Genomic DNA, 16,472 nt, shown 5'->3' with positions numbered 1-16,472 from the left:
TATTGCTAAAAATGCTAATCATCCCTGGAGCTTTTAGCAAATAGTAATCTTTTTACTGGTGGAGATGTTGATGGCTAATAGACTTATCAGGGTGGCAGCTGATGAAGGCTGGGGCAGCCGAGGCAATTTTTTAAAATAAGATAACAGTGAATTTTGTCACATCACTTGGCTCTTCCTTTCACGAGTGATTTTTCAACAGCATGTGATGCTGTTTGATAACATTTTACCCACAGTAGAACTTCTTTCAAAATTGGAGTCAGTCCTCTCAAATCCTGCTGCTGCTTTGTCAACTAAGTTCATGTAATATTCTAAATCCTTTGTTGTCATTTCAACAATCTTCACAGCATCTTCACCAGGAGTCGTCTCCTTCTCAAGAAACCACTTTCTTGGCTCATCTCTGAGAAGCAACTCTTCACCTGATAAAATTTTATCATGTGATTGCAGCAATGCAAATGTAATAATAATGAAAAAGTTTGAAATACTGTGAGAATGGCCAAAATGTGACAGAGAGACAGGAAGTCAGCAAACACGGTTCGAAAAATGGCGTCAATAGACTGGCTTGGTGCAGGGTTGTCACGAACCTTCAATCTGTAAAAAACCGTAGCACCTGGGAAGGGCGATAAAGGGAAATGCAGTAAAACGAGGTATGCTGGTGTTCTGAGCCGCACTGGGATCTCTCTCTTTTCTTTTAAGACTGTTAAACACAACTGAGCACTTGATTACATTGAGACTTTTATGGGTCACTACTGGTTTCATGTGAACTGATTCCTTTTTCAGGACAGGAACAGAATGACAGGTTCTTTCTGTACCATCACAATACCTGCCACCGTTGAGCTCAAGAAATAATTTTTACAGGTCTGATAATTACATTTTAAGTTATTCAATTACGTTTTGGTACTTTAGTCATAAGGTCAGGAGCAGAGCCAAAAATTTTAAAGTAAACATACACATTCCTTATCTGGAATTTAAAACACAATATTGGCTACCTATTATGTATGGGTCCTACTACCTGTACTAGGCACCTCATTTTCATAGGATCTCACTTACCACCCTCCCCGCCAGCAGTCTTTGAGATGGATGTTTTTCTTGATTTTATGGGAAATGAAACAGAGTCTCAGAAATTCACTCAAGTCACATGGCTGGTTAGTTGTGGAACTAGGATTCGAACCCACGACTATCTGGTTACACAGACCATGCTTTTGATTAATTTAATTGCATTGAGTCTAAAGAGGTTTTTTTCTTATTTGGATAAAGCAGTGTTTTTTAGACATCAGTAATACTCAACTGAAGTTTAATCTTGAGTTGAGTGAAAATATAAAGATGCCCCTTGTAAAAGTTTTATTATTTGATCCTCATGAAGGACCTTAATCAAATCACAGAAATTGAGTCTCAGTTTCTCCTTTTGTAAAATGGAGGGAAAGGATTAGGTGATGTCTCAAGTTACTTCTTCCTCTCATATGCCAGTCTGATGTCTGACGGACAAAGTGACCTTGGAAGAGCAGCCTGACGAGCAGCAAAGTGAGGTCCCGTGCTTTTTGTATTTCCTTCTTCTTTTTACTTTCTCTACTCATGCCTTGGGCCATACTACTACAGATAGGAATTTTTTTTCACCTTGTGACTTAAAATCTCTTATTGATAAACTATTTGTTAGTTTACCAGTAAAGCACAGTATAGATTTAATTTGTAAATATGAGCAAAAAATTGTATCGATTTTAAGAATCCTTTCCTGAAAATTTTTCAGTTTGAATTGATTTTGAATTTAGCATTTATGAAGGATTTCTGTCTTTGTTGTTTAATTAGTAAACGTGGAATCTTTTACAAAGTTGCTTTTACGAAGATACTTTTTCAAGTGTCCTAGGAAGTATATCAAAATCCCAGATTGGCTAAAATCACCCATCAAACACAGAAAGTGGGGAAGGACAATGTCCCACTATCCCCTTTAAATGCTTGAACTACAAGGTCATGAAGACATGGTTGAATGCACTTCAGAATTCACTCCTCAAAGAGGTTTGCCATGGGGAGCTTGCCCAAAGCAAACCTTTTCCCCTGGTAAGAGAACAAAGAAAAGCCCTTTTAGCCACAAAAAAAGTGAATACTTTCATGTAATCCCCTTGATATGAATGTACCCTTCGAAATCTACCTTGCATTCTGTAAATCATGAATGCTGAGGGACAAGGTGTGTGCTTCTCCACACGTTCCCCTAGGAACAGATCCAATGATCAAATAATGGTTGAAGTAAGGGCATAAAGGAGATTTAAAGTGACTGCACCAATCAATGGCAAAGAGCCTGAACATTTCTATCTCTTGGATTTTTCTCTAATTTTACGTGACCATAGCTCTTGGGGCTTTAGGGTTAAGGATACTTTTTAAATTAAGGTATACTTTAGGTGTAGTTAAATGCACAGGGCTTAAGTGCACAGTTTGAAGAGTTTTGACAAATGTGTACACCTCTGGGACCCATACTTAATGGGGCTTTTTGAAAATGCATTTACTCTTTGAAAGCAGCAAAATTTGAATAGTTTGGATTTGGTCACTGTTCCTATTAAAATTTTTATTAAGACTTTCTTTCTGCTTTATCAACCTGTTTTATATATATTATCAGCTTCTGTAACTGAAACATAATTCATAAATTAGAAGTGTGCTTATAAAAGAAAGAATCTAAGACTTGAAACTTTATCGATGGTTCCTCTACAGTGCCTAGTTCTAGTCCATGCCCCCATAGTCATGAAAATTTGATAGACTTAGAGTAATTAGAAATAAGACCTAATTAGTTCTTTTCTGCTTATTGAAAACATGAGAAACAGGAAGGTCACACTTCCTTTTTTTCTGTCTGAGGAAAGCAGCATAATTCAGCTACTTCATGCCATGATCTACTTTAATTAAAGATTTAATTAAAGAATTTGCTTTCCTGCTTACAGCTTAAGTAAGTCTTGTATTTCCTCCTTTGATATATTTTTTAATACCGGCATCGACAAAAGAAAAAAAAATGAGTGTAACTTGGTCTGCAAACTCCTTCAACCTGTCACAAGCGCTCTTTGGCACAACTCTGAAAATGTGTTAGGAATTCCAATCTAAGCAGGCAGTCCGACCTGTGCTTTCTTGCTCTGTCAGCACACCCTTGACATTTATGTAAATTACTCTCAGGCCATTCAATCATGGACCAAACACTAGCAGTACTTTTTATTAGAACAATTCTATCATGTGTAAGGCACTCCTTTCGGGGGCTGTTATTTCATATGGGAAATGATTTATGATGAATTTATGGGTCATCTTTACCTCTAACTATTTCCTTTAATTTTCATCTTTCTTACTGCCACTCTTTTAATACCCTAATGGAATGTCTGAAAGGATGTGAAATAGTCATAGGAAGTTAGAAATAGAGGAGAAAGAGAAACTTGGAGATGTAACAATCTGCTGTTGAATCAAGGGGAGTTGCTACTTCTTTAAAGAAAGGGAAAATTCGTTGCAGTACAACGTAGAATGTGCTAGAAGGCACAGAAAGGGAGAATTGAAAAATAAATAAAAAGAAATGGAGAATTGTCACAGCAAGTTTCTTTTTTTTTTCTCCAAACGATTGTGTTTTATCAGTGATTTATTTTTTTAAAAGATTTTGTTTATTTATTTGAGAGAGAGAGAGCGAACATGGGGGAGAGGGGCAGGGGGAAAGGGAGAAGAAGGCTCCCCACTGAGCAGGGAGCCTGACATGGAGCTTGATCCCAGGATCCTGGGATCATTACTTGAGCCGAAAGCAGACGCTTAACTGACTGAGCCACCCAGGTGCCCCATCAGTGAGTTATTTTTATGTCATTTCTGCCAATAGTTAAGCTTTGGATTTTAATGGAGTCTTTTTAGTCAAAATCTCCTGACATCTTTTAAAAGTTTCCTATTTTTAAGACCCAGTTTTAGGAAGATAGATCTACTTGAACCAAAATGTCAAGGGAAACAGTGATATTCCTGAAAGTTTCTCTACTTTACATTATACAAGTACTTTGATTTCCAGCTTCATCTAAAACAAATAGCTCAGAGTTATGGTGTCCTTTTATCAAGGTGAGGGATCATCAGGGGCTTTCAAAGCTGTGCCCAGTTTTTGTCGGATTGTTTCTAGGGATGCCTCTTAGAGATGAAAATACAGGAAAGTGCCTCTTCTCTTTCAGGCCTTCTAGGAAGAACATTTGTTGCTACCTGTGGAGACAGGGATTCTGAAATGGCTTCATCAACTATGGATTATCCAAATGAAATTGGTCACATAATCTTACAGGAGATGCACAGGAGACACGCTTCCTCCACGGGCAGCCGGGGCTTGTGAGGCTGACATTTGAGGGACCACTGCAGAGGTACTGGGTACCAAGTAGCAGACAGGGATAGTAATGGGGAACCCAGATGAGTGGTTCATCTTTTGAATATCTACATTGTTTTTGTTTACTTGTTTTATTGTGTTCAGTAGTGTTAAGTATATCCATATTGTTGTGTAAGAGACCTCCATGACTTTCTCATCTTGCAAAGCTGAAACTCTGTACTCTTGAAATAACAATTCCCCTTTTGCCTCTCCCTGTGGGCCCTGGTAATCATCGTTCTACTTTGTTTCTATGAATTCGACTACTTGAGATAGCTTCTGTAAGTGGAGCCATCAGTGTTTGTCTTTTTTGTGACTGGCTTATTTCACTCAGCATCCTGTCCTCAGGGTTCATTCATATTTTAGAACGTGACAGGACTTCCTCCTTTTTATGGCTGAATAATATTTCGTATATTCTGTCTGTGTGTATACTACGTTTTGTGTATCCATTCATCTGTCTATGGCTATTTGGGATGCTTCCACCTCTTGGCTATTGTGAATAGTGTTAGAATGAATATATGTTATAGACTGGATATTTGTGTGCCTCTAAAATTTACATGTTGAAACCGAATCCCCAACGTGATGGTATTTGTAGGTGGGGCCTTTGGGAGGTAGAACCCTCATGGATGGGATTAGTGTCCTTATAAAAGATTCCAGAGAGCTCCCTTGCCCCTTCTACCAAGTGAGGACACAATAGGACGGTGGTCTATGAATCAGGAAGTGGGTTCTTACCAGACACTGAATCTGTAAACTTTGATCTTAAACTTCACAGCCTCCAAGAACTGTGAGAAATAAATATCTATTGTTTAAAAGCTACCTAGTCTATGGTATTTTTGTTATAGCAGCTCCAACACGAGTGTGCAAACATCTCTTTGAGTACCTGCTTTTAATTCTTTTGGACATACACCCAGAGGTGGGATTACTTGATACTACGGTAGTTTTAGTGTTTTATGGAACCACTATACTCTTTTCCATAGCAGTGTACCATTTTACAATTACAATATTTCTATTTTAAAGTAAACTTCCTTTCAGAAAATAGTTTATAATATCATTGGATAGAAGAATGTGAATGGTTAAAATATAAAATGACATAAATCTATCTCTAAACGTATCAGGATTGAAACTGCTGTTTTCTTTTCCCCCTCTCATTTCCCACTCTGATACAGTGGGGAGAATTGATGCCAAATAAATGAACAAATCAATAAGTTAATTTCCAGTGTAAATTGCAACATCAGTTTTTGATGATCTTCCATAGCTTACGTGAGAAAAGAAAAATCTTTTGGTTGTTGCAATGGGAAAGGATTTACCCTTGGGCAGTGTGGCCTGTGATGGACTTGATAATATGGTATGATAATTTCAGGACTTCTGAGAAGATTTACCACTTCTCCTCACTGCTGCCCAGAAGCATACCTTTTCCTCTGGCTTTCTGATGTCTAGAATTCTACATTCAGGAACTAAGATACTTATGATCCTTTCTTGAGAGCAGGTTTTTCCTATTGAGAAAGTAAAGAGAATTGCCGGGTGGGGAGCAGGGTGGAAAATTAATTCCACTGGACAGCCAGACAGTGGCCGGCTGATGTGAAAATGGAGTTTGGGAAGAAAGCTCAAGATGCTAGGTGCCATATACCAGGCAGGCTGGAAGGATACAGTAGAGGCGAACTGGGGGATGGTCCATTACTGGCTCCAAGTCTGCCACCAGGCCACAATGAGGGGTTGCCTGAGACAATAGTCATCTCAAGGTTTGACCGGAGGAAGATGCACTTCCAGCTCACTCAGGCAGCACCCCCCCACCCACTTCCAAGTCCATTCATGTGGCTGTTGGCAGGCCACAGGTCCTCAATGGTCAGACACATCAGTTTCTTGCCATGTGGGCTCCTCCATAGCATAGCTCACAGCCTGGCACCTGACTTTCCTCGGAGCAAGCGAGCCAGAGAATGAGAGTGTCCAATATGAAATTCACTATCTTTTTGTAAGCTAATCTTGCAAGTGACATCTCATCACTTATTCCATATTCTATTTATTAAAGCAAGACACTAGGTCCAGCTCACACTCCAGGGGAAGAGATTGCACAAGGGTATGGACAGGAGGTGGGGGTGATTTAGAGCCATTTTCAAGGCTACCTTCAACAACTACTAAGAGAACTCTAAAGAATTAGGGCTGAGAGATAGCACCAAACATAGGTCAACATTTAGAAAGGAGGGCTCCTCCCCAAGGTGCAGGGTGTGACTGTGGCCCACCGGGTAGCAGAGAAGTTCACTGGGTCATCCTGGGCCATAGATGGTCCACAACCGCCGGCCAAGTTTGGTGAGCAGGAAGCATCCTGCTGGGGAGAGGATGGGTTGAGGCTGGCAAGCAGGAAAACACAGGTAGGGACTGGGGAGCAAAAAACCTTTGACCAAGAGTGATGAGCAGGAATTATTTGCTAGGGTTTCAGCAAAACTTTCCCTGGGGTGGGTGTGGGGGGAAAGCCACTGATGTTCTGTGCACATGCTGCTGGCACATGATTTGAAGTTGAGTTTCAGCCCATGTGGGAGCTCATTTACTTCTGACCCACTCTTACTCTTAAGAAAGAACACCTCTGAGTCACAACCCAAAATGATGCCATTTACTAGGGCTCCCACCCATAGAGTGTCTTGGGCTCCAACTTTTTGTCCCCCTGGTTCTGTAAGGCTGGAAAAAAACCCGCCTCTTTTTAGGATTGAGTGCTTGGGACAACAAAAGCGATCTCAAAATGACAGGCTCATTTCTCTGGATTTCCCACCTCTCTGAGAACTTGGGAATTCATTGCTTTATTAACACTTTGATGGCTTCATTCTAATTAAAATATATTCACGCACATGTAAGATAAATATCAATCTATTATCTATCTGTCTCTCATCTTCAAAAGAAAGGTTGTTCTCCATTAACTAGTTCTCCATTCCTGGCGGTAGAAATCTGAGAGTCAAGGATCACAGTGGGAGTGGTGAGGCCTCAGGTCCTTGATCTGGAAGCTGGAGTGACTTCAGAGATTTCTAAGTTGAGACAGGTTGAGGATTAGACTCTTGAACTATATCTTGCCTTGTTCTGGATTGGTGTGGTAACTGGACAGACCTGAAATTGCACAAGAAGGGTGTTAGTCGACCCATCTCGGGGGAGGGGTGCGGATTGAGGAAGTCTGTGTCTAGGAACTAGGTCAAGGGCGGGGTGGGTGGAGGGGGCAGAGGGTGCTCAAGGCAAATTTAAGACAAATTCTCCCTTTCGGATTATTTGATAAGAGACTGGTCCTGGAATTTAGTAAATTTGACCATCAGGAATTTCACAGAAATGTTTTCATGATATTTTTCCAATTTCAAGGGAGTTGAAAAACTAGGTGAAGACAATCATCACTGGGATGCTTTGGATAAAATTTATCCTGAGTAAAAGCTATAATATCTTAAGACTGTCACGATTTCTTTTCTTCTAGTACCTTTATCCATCCATCCATCTAAATATTCACGATGAATAATCCATGTGTTGTGAGGAAGTCAAGTATTTATAAAAAAAAAACAAACCAATATTGTACTTAGATATATTTAATCTTTTATATGCAAGCAAGTAAATAAACAAATTAATCTTTCATAAAAATTTGGAGGATAAATATCATTTTTATTATATATACCCATATGTGTGGATTTAATATTGTTTATTGCTGTAATGCATCATATTTTCAAAGATGTAATGTTAACCACCATCTTATGTCAAGAACCAAGTGACCTGATCTTTCGTGGTCCTCATTTACCAACAAGAAATATCCTGAGGAAACGTTTCATCTCTTTTGTTCACCACAGGGTGGCTTCAGTATTGTTACCAAATATTTCATATGTATTTTTTCGTGACAGTGTTTTTGTTTTGTTTTGTTTTGTTTTGTTTTCTGGTGTAAAATTAGCTAGAGCACATGATATTTTAAGGAACTTTGTTGTCAAGGGGACTGTCTTTTCCTGAAAATGTTTACCACTGGAGGCATCAACAGTGTGTTTGGCTTAAAATTAGCTCTAAAAACACATATTTAAGTTATTTAATCTGAAGTATACAAATGCAAATGGATTTGCCTGAAAAACAAAAAGGCCCTCTTTCCTTTGGAATTCCAGACATAGCACAGCTTCTGGGAGGTCAAGAGAAAATCAAGTCTGAGAACAATGCTGTCCGTACCTTTACTCCAGGGAAAAGCTGAATTTGCTGTAGGGATAAGAAGCAAAGGCAAAAATGTCATTGTCTTAGTAACATTTTCACCAAATTATGTAAATATAATTTCCTAAAGATTTCTTAAAATATTTCTAATGCCTAATTGAACAATAACAACCATTTTCCATCCCCCAACTTTTAAATTAATTTCTGTAAGTATCAATTTACTTAGAGCCTAGTCCATTAACAACGATGAAGTAGGATCCAAGGTAATAATGGTTGATTCAGCAACAAGCATTTTCAGTTGAAAAACTCAGTTGTACTTCAACATGTAACAGCTTTAAATTTTAGGTGCAGACACTGATGAAGGTCAAAAAGTTAGTGATTCATTTCCTGCCCTTGACATTATGCTGCTTCTTACAACAGATTTCTGGAAGTGACTGACAGGGAAAATAATAGCGCAAAGGTCTCGTTTGTGCCATGAGCAAATATAATGTGGGCCCAATACCATGAAATGTTTTGATTATTTGAAATTCTCATAGCATATGAGTGAGAGGACCAAAATATATAGGGCTTCATCTTCCCAGTCACAAATATGATGTCGGGGGATGGGGGTAAGATAAACATATAAAATCTGGAAGGGGATAAGATAAACATATAAAGTCTGGTCATGTACCTTTCCATCCATACATGTGTGTGAATATTCTTTGATATTTAGCATTATATTGGCTTCAGCTTGGTCTTATAATATAGCTTCTGTTCTCTTAAGTGACCCTTATTTTTTTAAAAGCACATTACAATAGACTTTCCCTTCTGTGGCTAGTATTTGCTATTAAGTTGTTGGATAAAGATCTATCTATCTTGGAGCAATGAGATATCAATGCTCCAAGATGTGGGCTATATATTTATCAAGGCCCTGAAAACTGATTTGTACACAGCAGGTCAATTTTCCAATACCTTTCTGATAATAACCTCTGGACTAGAAACAGGAGAGAAGTATGTCCCTTTTCAAGGTATGTGGCCTGGAAAGGAGAAAAGAGTACAAACTTCGGCAACTCTGAATCCTGGTCATTTACCTAGCTGAGAAGCTTCATGTGAACCGTTTTACCTCCATACATCTCTTGGGTAAAAGGGAAAATAAGACCAGTGCCTCCTTTGGGGCACCTGGGTGGCTCAGTTGATTTAAGTGTCTAACTCTTGACTTTGGCTCAGGTCATGATCTCAGGCTCACGAGATCAATCCTCACCTCAGGCTCCACGCATAGTGGGTGGCATGGCGGGTCGCAAGGTGGGACACATAGCAGGCAGCCTACTTAAGATTCTCTCTCTCTCCCTCTGCTCCTCCCCCCACACCACGTGCGTGCACACATGCGGCTCTCTCTCTCTCTCTTAAAAAAAGAAGAAAAAGACCAGTGCCTCCATTGAAAAGTTTAAATTCTATGGTGCCTGGAATAAAACGACTGTCCAGGAAATACCAGAGATCATTCTTATTAATACATTTTCTAACACTTGTTAGCCTGCATGATGGAGTCTCTTTAGGAAGAGTTTGCTTGTAATTGACTTGATGTATTTGTGAATTTATTGATAGCTAAATAGGTGCAATCATTGGTATTGGCTGCTGTGCTGGCTTGTCTTCTTTAGGGGAACAACTATATGATAATCATGAAATGAGCAAGACTGACCACCTTGGTGATTTTCCACTGGCCTTCAAAGATGTGGTCAAGGTCTTTATGACCAACTCAACAATAACCAATTGAAAACCTATCAAGAAAAGAGAAAGCGGTGAAAAGTAGTTATATAGATAGCATATTTAGCATCAGTTACGAAGCTACATAGATTCAGATGCCTTGTTAATTTCAGCAAGTCCTTAAAATGTACCATCATACATGAAGTGTTCTCCCAATAAGCTACTTTTGTTTTGTTTTGTTTTGTTTTTAAAGATTTATTTATTTATTTGACAGAGAGAGACAAAGCGAGAGAAGGAACACAAGCAGGGGGAGTGGGAGAGGGAGAAGCAGGCTTCCCGCTGAGCAGGGAGCCCGATGTGGGGCTCGATCCCAGGACCCCAGGATCATGACCTGAGCTGAAAGCAGACGCTTAACGACTGAGCCACCCAGGTGCCCCAATAAGCTACATTTGGAGAGGAATATATAAATAACTGGAGCACAATGGTATTAGTTCCAATTTTTACTTCAGAATACTTCTTTTTAATTTTATATTTAATATTATTAAACATCTGTAACATGGCACCACAAATTAGTATAAATGATTTCTTCATTCTTTGGATGTTTGTTCTCAGGAAGACAATAGTGTTGTGATGGAGAAATGGTTTCAGATAGATACTTCCACAATGGTGAGCACAGACCATCCACATTAGGGCATATCTGGGACCTAAATCATGTCAGAAATTTTAATAGTTTGTAACTTACTTACTTTTGAAAAGTACATACAAAAAGCTATTTTTAAAAATCCAGCATTTATTGATTCATCCGGAATGTGCCAAAACAGAGCTTTTAGCAATTCTGAGCTGTTCTCAGAAATAATGAGACCTTGCTAAATACATGCAGTGCCTAAAGTTTGAGGAGTTTAACATGCACAGCTGGGTCTTATTATTGGTGCCAGTCGAATTTGTAGCACTATCTATTTTATGACACTTCCACACCTCCTTTTACCTTATAAGGTAAAGACCCAAACTAAATGTGTATTATACATGGGCCTATATTTAGCAGCAAAATAATGATTTTTGTAAGCCAAAGAGAAACAGAAATTCTGTCTCCAGATGCTGTTTTTGACAAGCAGCATCTAAATAGTTGCTGCCCAATGTCATGATAGTTGTTGACTAATTCCAGTCTGTTTTCTTAAAGCCATTATATAAAGCCAGATTTCTATTTTTTAATGCGACATCTAAAATACTTACATGCACAATTGAGCCTAAAATAAAACGAAACTTTAAGTACTATAAGGACATTGATGGAGTGGCTAATTTTATTAGACTTTATAGTTAAAGTCTTGACCCCAAATCTGACTCTCCTCAGTGTTGAGGAATTTCTCAAAGTTTATATAGCGAGGCGTATTTTTAAAAACCCCGAAACTTTTAATCTACCTGATTATAATTGATATTCTTGGAGAAGCTTTCTGACCCATACATGTTTCTTCCTCTCTGGGAACTGTCTTGAACATACGGGGTTAGATCCTCCAAATGTCCATTTTGTACCATATGACCCTGCCTTGGTAGCCATCGCTGATTGATGGGGAGGTACCAGACCTAAGCTGTCCTACCAATGCCTTCTCAAGGTTTTGTTGTTGTTTTTGTTGTGGTGATTGTTGTTTTAAGTAGATCAGGGAAATAATTTTTCATAGGAGATCTTGGTGGCCTCCATTAAATGACAGGAGTGAGTGTACAATTAGGATAATGTAGCCAACTAGCCGAGGGGGGTAGGGAAGAGCTTTTTTAACTTTGAGTTTCTCCATCTGGCTTTTTTGAAGCCTAGCTATAGCCCTCCCTTTCCTTAGGGTTGGCATAGTGGAGTATTTTTACAAAATCAGTTTTGTACAAAGTTACAAAACTACAAAATTAGTTTCAGCATGGCATCTTTCAGCAAATATAGTAGTCAAAATAGTTATGACTGATACAAAAGCCATGAGTAAGAACTGTACTAGTGATCTATCTAAAATAAACTCTATTCTAATACTTGTCTCCTCTAACTCTGACCAATTATACTTTTCTATTTGACTGTCTATCTCACTCCACTAGAATATAAGCCTACAGAGATAAGAACTTTTTCTTTCTTGTTCATCATCATATTCATTGTGCCTTAGGCATATGGTAGGCTTTCAGGAATATTGGTTAAGTGAATAAATTGCCTAAATTTAAAGGTAGTAGCCATTAGTAGATCTCTTTTCTGGGGGTTAGGGGGAGGTGTTTATCTGTGAGAAATATTAGTGAATTACAAAATGAATGTGTGTGTTTGTTCTGATGCTGAGTTATCCTAATTGGGGGTTGGAGGAACATCAGCATGGATGGTGTTTGAATGATAGCTTGGTTACCAGTTTTTAAATTACATCTCATATCTGAGGGAGGAATGGTTTGCTACACTTTTTCTTTGTAATTTGTCCTCTATATAATAATTCTTTTCCTTAGATGCTTAAATTCCTAATAAAATTCTTGTTGAATTGACTCCAGCTCATATACTCATTTTGCTCATTCATTTATTTATTCTTTAGAGTGTCTTCTGAGACAATTTTGACTGTCAGGCCTATAATTATTTATGTTGCTATTCCTAATTGGATACTACTTCTTTACCTGTTTCCTTTTGCATCTTTTTCTCTGTATCTACTCTAGGTTAGAGTCCATGCCCTGCCATTTGGGGTGATCATTTCTTATCTGGGAAAACCCAGCTTGCAAGTAGGTTCTACCTGGTCCTAAGTACTTGAGAGCTTCAGTCTAGCGCTCTCCCAACCGAGCTATCTCGGCTCCGCCTGGTCCTAAGTACTTTAGACAATCAAAAAAACCAAAAAAGCCAACATAACTAGTTATGAAGATCTCCAATTATTATAGCTACCAAAACCACACACAGATAGGAGTTTTTGTTTTCATTTATTTTTAAGATCATTCTGTTTTCTGAACTTGGACAATGGTGACTAGCTAATCAATGGATGCAGTCCTCTCAGACCCTTTTCCCCCATCTCCTTCTTTTAACCATGCATCCAGTACACAAGTGTTAACTATCCAAATGCATGGTAGGAATAAGAGGAAGAGGCAGGCATGGTCCAGGCTGCTCAGGAGTTCACACTACAGTCTTATTAATGTGTCCTTGGTTGTGTCTTCATGTCTTTGCTAACATTTTATGTTGGACCACTTCCCTCTTGGTTAGAAGTTTGCAGACTCCTACAGCCATTAAATCTTATTTATTTCTTAGGTTTGACAAGGATTTTTCTGTCTCTTATTGTTGACTATGGGATTTTGGCACATGTTAAGTTAGATGATGCTTAATTTCCTCATCTGTATTGCTTTATTAAAATCTTATTTCAAAAACACTGTGAGGTAGGTATTTCCCCAGCATTAAAGATGCAGATACTGATGCTCAGAGAAGGTAAGGGATGAAACCAGGATTTGGGGGACCAAAGATGCTCAAAAATGCAGATGACTCTGCAGAATTCTATGTTACCTCTGATCACTCACTAAAATGTGCTAATGAAAAAGTCAATCTATCTGCAAGATAATCAATTTACATAATGCTAATTATGTTCATATTTGGGAGCATCTTTGTTATATCTTATATTTTAAAATTTTCTTTGGGTTTTTTAGATTTCGAAGATTCTCTTTCTTTTTTACCTGTGGTGAAAAACCGTATCCAATCACACCTGTGATGCCTTTGATCAAGGTTCACCTTTAAGAGTGAGTGGCTATGTTTAGGGTATTATGAGGGGACAGAGACTTGACCTGCCACAACACTGTAGGACATAAATGGTATTTGGAAGATTCTGGCCTTTAAGATGTTAAGAATTCCATTGTGAAGGAACTCTTGTGAAAATTCTCACAAAGACTTGTATTAAGGAATTTTCAAATAGGAATTTCCCTTATCATTTTAGAATTTTATTTTGAATTCTCAGCTCACACACCAATAGGTTCTGTGACCCACAATACAAGTAGTTTTTTTTTTCCTGATACAACAGTATATTGTCCTCAGCTTATAAAAATTGAAAATAAAATTATTCAAACATCTGAGTGGAGAAAACACAAAATGGCATAGAATATCCTCTTATAAAACAAATATTTAAAGAAATAAGCATGTAGGAAATATTTAGAATCTGTTCACTAATTTCTGTCTTATTAATAACACTTAACCATGATCTTATTGCTGTCCATCAGCATGTTTGTTTATTAACTCACCCTGAAACATGTCTTTGTGCCAAAACTTTGACATGATTAGGATTTACCTTCCAAGTCTTTAGAGCAATTTAGCATCAAACTCCCTCTGATTGCTTCTCGGACTGTCTGAGTTATTTAAATGGATGACATTTGTTTGCACTTCTGCATATCTGATTTTTTGTACTTTCTCAGTATCGTCTCTGTCCCTACTTCTAAGAGCTGCTTTCTCAGTATTTAAGAGCTGAATGAAAAAAAAAATAAGAGAAAGAAACCATGTGTGGTTTCTTTATCCTGAAAATAGAGGATTATTAGTTGTGTCTCCATAAAATGAAGTAATTTCCACATTATTATTAAATAGGAGTTAAATATCCTATCATCATCTAAAATTAATCATCTCTAGTTAAATATAATGGTTAGGGTAGCTCGGATCACACAATAATAGCTCTCTCTAATAAGAGGTATTAGTTCACAAGCTAATTTTTATACAACTGTGTCCTGAAAGATTCAATTGTTTCTTTTATAAAATATAAGACAAAACAGTATCAGTGTCCAATTTTAAAATACAGACATAACTATCTCGGTGAATTAGATTATCAGAAAAATGTGAAGAGAGAGCCAGTTGAGAACAGGGTAGGAATAGAGCCAAAGTTAGGGACAGAAATGCTGAAGTTTAGATGTTGTCTGCCTCAGAAAAGGAAGGCTGAAGAGGGTACAAACATAAGGGATGAAACCAGGATTTGGGGGACCAAAGATGCTCAAAAATGCAGATGACTCTGTAGTAAAGTGGATATCAGAGACGGTTTGACCTCTTTTCCAATCTTTTCAGTGTCTCTCCCTCTACCCAATTTATCAGGACATACTTATGTACTAACGTATGAAAAAGATATGAGAAACCCCAATCTCTCTTGCTTATTTAATAAGGTTTATTATTTAAAATAATAATGATAGAAATAGTTTCCATTTATTGAGTGGCATCTCAATTATGTATCAGTCACTTAATTTCCTCATCTGTATTGCTTTATTAAAATCTTATTTCAAAAACACTGTGAGGTAGGTATTTCCCCAGCATTAAAGATGCAGATACTGATGCTCAGAGAAGGTAAGTCCGTGCCCGTGGCCATACGGCAAGTAAGTGACAGGTTGAGAATCTGAGACCAAATCCATCTGACTCCAATCCCATGCTCTTAACCAAATGTTTTGATCATACTCACATTGACACTACATGTCAACACCTATTCACAGCTTCCTTGTCTGTCTTCCACTGACATACTTATTGGGAAAGACAACGAATACAATCAAAACCGAAATTATTAAGTGAGGCTTTCTAATGATTGATTGTTTGCCAAAGTGGTTTTTCTTTCAATCCTTTGTTTAGACAGATCTCAACTTCAATGTTTTAATTACACAAATTTAGAGTTCAATTCAAATCTCCCTAAGATTAAAACAAATGAATAAATCAGGAAGCATAATGACTTTTGGAAAACATCCAGTTGTAATAAATCTGTCATGACCAACTAAAGGATACATCACATTAAAGAAGCAAACTTTGATGTTTTGCCAAGTATTAAAACATGCAAATTTCTCTTGTGCTGCATTATGTATATTTAAGAAATGTTGATGACAGGGCTATTTTAAAGGCTTTGCAATATCCTTTTTTGGAAATATTTGTTTCTGCAGTAATTTCAAAATGCTAGCAACTCATATGCCGATCTTAAAACACTTGTGATATCATGAAAAGGTTGAACTTCAGAATTTAACTTGTGGAACATTTATTCTTGTGGACAGAGAACTAGGTTGGAATTCTGACTTGGCACAGTTAACTTGGGTGACCTGCAGCAAGTTTTCTAATCTCTCTGAGCTTTAGTATTATCACTTGTATATTTGTCAACATAATACCTTCTTCACAAATTTGTTGGAAGGATCAATGAGGTCATGAATAAAAAGTGTCTTGTACATTGTAGATGCTCCATGATGCTTATCATAAAGAATTGCTGTGCAAATTATTTTTTTTTAAAGATTTTATTTATTTATTCATGAGAGAGAGAGAGAGAGAGGCAGAGGGAGAAGCAGGCTCCCAAGGAGCAGAGAGCCCGATGTGGGACTCGATCCCAGGACCGTGGGATCATGA

Source organism: Phoca vitulina, unplaced genomic scaffold, assembly GCF_004348235.1.
Source record: "Phoca vitulina isolate PV1807 unplaced genomic scaffold, GSC_HSeal_1.0 scaffold5, whole genome shotgun sequence".
Classification (NCBI taxonomy): domain Eukaryota; kingdom Metazoa; phylum Chordata; class Mammalia; order Carnivora; family Phocidae; genus Phoca; species Phoca vitulina.
The sequence above is the reverse complement of the archived record's forward strand: the minus strand, read 5'-3'. Positions refer to the sequence as shown.